We start from the raw sequence: 3,730 nt of genomic DNA on the forward strand, positions 1-3,730 counted from the left end.
GCTCAGTTCTCCACCAGATGCCACAAGACTCTCTTTGTTAAGACTGGACTGACTCGGAGAAAGACAGATAAGCAAGGCTGCAGATTATGTTGTAGACCACTTGAGATACTTTCGCTTGCCACACGTGGACCCTCATAGAAACTAAGTGCAAATGTGAACTGAAACACTTGTTACGTTACTCGGAGCAACAGTTGTCTTTCAATCTAATTCATGTCGTTACATGCAGCCTTAATATTTAGGCCACTCCGCTTGACAGACTTGTTGGTTCATGTTTATGTCAACAGTAATGTATGTTTCAAGTCTTTAAGGTAAAAGTCTCAAGGTTGGCAATGTAATGAAGTTTATTTGCTGCATTTGCTCAGTGTGACTTGTTTAAGTTTGATGAATGAGGGTTTATATATGAAGACGACTGTTCAAGATTACATTGCGGACTTTAACTCATGAAGTTCTGTTTTTCCATTTGTCCTCAGCCCAGAGCAGCTATTGCCTTTGTTTTCTCTTTTTCCCCCTCAGCTGCTCCCTCCACACCTCATTAGTCTTGTCTGCATTTAAGTCCTGGTTTTCAGTTCAATCTTGTTGGATATTTGTTCTGTTCAGTTTTACTTCATCTGCACACCTCAACCTCTAATAAGGAGTTATTCTTCAGTTCCTGCATTTGGGTCCACCTGCTCCTCTCCATTGTGACAGAATATGTTCACAGGCAACGCTCCTGTAAATACCTCTGTTGTGTATATACAGAGATACACATCCTGATGCTGTGTTTTTACACTGTACCAGTACACTTGCAAAAGTAGGTAGAAATAACAAGATAATACTAGTGTTGCATCATCATTGCCTTTAAGCTAGTAATTGTAAGTTTGGGGAGAAATAATTAGATATAAAAATTAATGATGTCCCGTAGATTTTGGGGTAAATACTTTTAATGTTTCATACTAAATAAAATTCTGAATATAAGAATTACTCAGTTTAATAAAGTGTGCCACATTGCTCTGTTTTTACAATAGCACACTGATGTTATAGTATAAGTTAGTTACCAGAGCAAATGTGTTTGCATGGCCTCTTTGCAGCCTCAGCTGTAAGTCAAACATGTGGCAATGAGACGGTTGGGAGGACTATGTATGATAGAGGACCAACTATGCCACTAGGGAATTGCACCCCAGAAAATATGCACAACTGAGAAATGGTATTACATTCACCAATAACCTTGAATTCATAGTTAGACAAGGCACATGACAGAGACATGGGTCAATATAAAGTTTTATTAAATAAGGAAACTGGAAAATGTTTGCTGAAAGACAAAAAATAAGTGATTAAAAGACCAGTTGAAAAAACAGTTTACAAGATTTTGTTAAAATCTTTTACCATTAAATGTAAGTGTTACTAATATTTCAAAGAGAGGCAAAAACCTGAGTGGGCTGAGGAAATAGTAAATGGGGTGGCAGACTATGCAGAGTTGTGTCTAGGGTTGCGACCTTACTCACCATACATGCAGTCACAGCGACCAAATCACTCAGCAATTGTACATCCTGGTGCCTTTAATCACAGCGAACCATGAAGGGACCTCTGCCAGGGTAACTAACTTCCCCCAGTAGACTGGCCCACAGCACCACTAGGTCAGAGAAAAAGAACTACAAACAAGGTTAAACGCTACTGATACCAGTTGGTTCAACCACACTACGATGTTTAGAATAGGGCACAACAGCAACACTAAAGGATGGACAAAAAAAACCAAACAGGTGGAGACCTACAAGAGACATGATTGATTCGGTTCTTCACCTGCATACACAAATCAATTCAAGTTTTGTCTGGGTCCTACTTACCACCATGGTATTGAGGTCTATACCATATAGCTTCTTTCTAGCAATCAAATATCAGCCTACATACCTCTGACCAAGGCAGGAGCAAGAGGGAGAACAAAACCAACAGGTGTCTTATATAATCTGGCCCTGATTAGGGGATTGGTTAGAGGAGGAGTCAAGCCTGGGGCTGCGTACAGTGCAGAAACTAAAGGATTTTCCTTGCTTTCAGGCTTGTTTATCTGTTGATTTTATTACTGTAAACATGAGAGAGACAGCAGTCTGGTGCAGCATATAACATGTTATTCTTATTGGTTTTTTTCACACTTACAGGAATTTTGAACTGGCAGTTTGATTTTCAGGAGTTCAGTTCATATCAGCGCTCCCTCCCATCCTTCATTGCTCACTTTCTGATAGGAGTTGACACACTTCTGAAATGTGATTCTGTCAGGTTAATTTTCTTCTGCAAAAGTACATAAAACTTTTACCAAATAGCTGCAATGCAGTGATCATACTGTTACAAAAATGTGTATGGAAATTCCCCACCTTGAAAAGTTCAACACATCGACTACAGTCTGAAGTTATTGGTTGCATTTTGATCAGGTTGTTGTTTTTGCTGTGTCCTAGTTTCACACTACATGCAAATTTTTAACAGGTTTTGAGTATATAGTGTGGTCACGCTGGCAAGTGACAAAATCAGGTTCATTCAATGTCACTTGACTTGTCAATGTGCTCATGATGGACACTATTATCCCACAATGCCATGCATAAAGGAAATGAAAGAGCATCTCACAGCTGGAAAACATTAAACATAATTACAGATGGAGGCGAGACAGTTCCACGAAGATCTCAAATTAATAAAGCAAAAAACACGTTCTCTTAAGTTTATTTTGCAATAGAGTAGCACAAAGTTCGTTTACCACATCTGGCATGAATTCCTGTCAGTACAAAACTGTGTAAAGAGTAGTAAAGGAAACAGGTCTGGAGAATTTAGCCTGATTGATGCAACTGAGCAATCAGCCTGTTATTTACCAGCTATTGTTCACACCTCCAGCTGGTCCTGATGGTGGTTTTATTAAGTTATACTGCAAACCTGAAACAGCAAAAATACAAGATAATGGCACTAAAATTGAAGTCATAGAAACCCTAATGATCAAATTGTTGACTTTTTCTGCCAGATGACCCAAGTTGGCCCAATTATAGTCCAATTAGCAAATATTTAATAATAATCTGACCTATTTGCTGACTTTTTTGGTCTGTTCAATGTAATTAACATAACAGTTTGCCACACGCATATTTTTGTGGAGGCAAATGAATAATTATTCCCTAAAGGGATTCATTATGCTTTGACTCTAACTTTGGCTTGCTCTAGTCACAGCACGAATGTGGAGTTTGACTTTTAGGTACTACCTGTTGTGCATTTAAAATCTGATGCTATGATTTTGGTGCAGAGCTGTCAGGTCACTGCTGCTGAAACTCTTGTTATCTTGTCAAACTGTAGGAGCAGCAGCACAGCAGGATTACAGGATGAGTCTCCCACACACTGACTGTGCATCTCCATGGTGTTTTTATCAAGGAGCTACAACTGTGAGTGGGGTGATGACCACAGTCAAACTCAGGTGTTTCCGGCGTATCAACATTGTCTGACCCAGTCACTGCACTGACTCATTCATTCATTCATTTTCCCTTTGTCGTTCCCTTTCCCCTTTTGCTGCCCCACCACCACTTCTTACAAAGGTCAGTGCCAAATTTAGAGTAATGAAAGAAATAAAAGAGAGGCCAAGACACACACTTAAGTAGGAGAGAGACAAAGACAGAGAGGTAATTGGTCTTTGGTAGACTCATTATCAGCACATAACTCAACAAAAGCACCTGAATACCTGACTAGCTTGGCCTTTTACTCTCATCCTACATATTAATAATCAAGCTCTTTA

At 39.3% G+C, this 3,730-nt stretch overlaps 1 long non-coding RNA gene across 1 annotated transcript; it reads right to left on the reverse strand.

The window, feature by feature from the left end:
- Positions 1-1,245: 1,245 nt before the first annotated feature.
- LOC121901319 lies at positions 1,246-1,890 on the reverse strand. Its single transcript, XR_006097245.1, has 2 exons — positions 1,482-1,890; positions 1,246-1,288 (listed from the first exon to the last, which is right to left on the reverse strand). It is a non-coding gene; the product is annotated as an uncharacterized LOC121901319 (long non-coding RNA).
- Between the last annotated feature and the right edge of the window lie 1,840 nt (positions 1,891-3,730).

Source organism: Thunnus maccoyii, chromosome 1, assembly GCF_910596095.1.
Source record: "Thunnus maccoyii chromosome 1, fThuMac1.1, whole genome shotgun sequence".
Taxonomy (NCBI): domain Eukaryota; kingdom Metazoa; phylum Chordata; class Actinopteri; order Scombriformes; family Scombridae; genus Thunnus; species Thunnus maccoyii.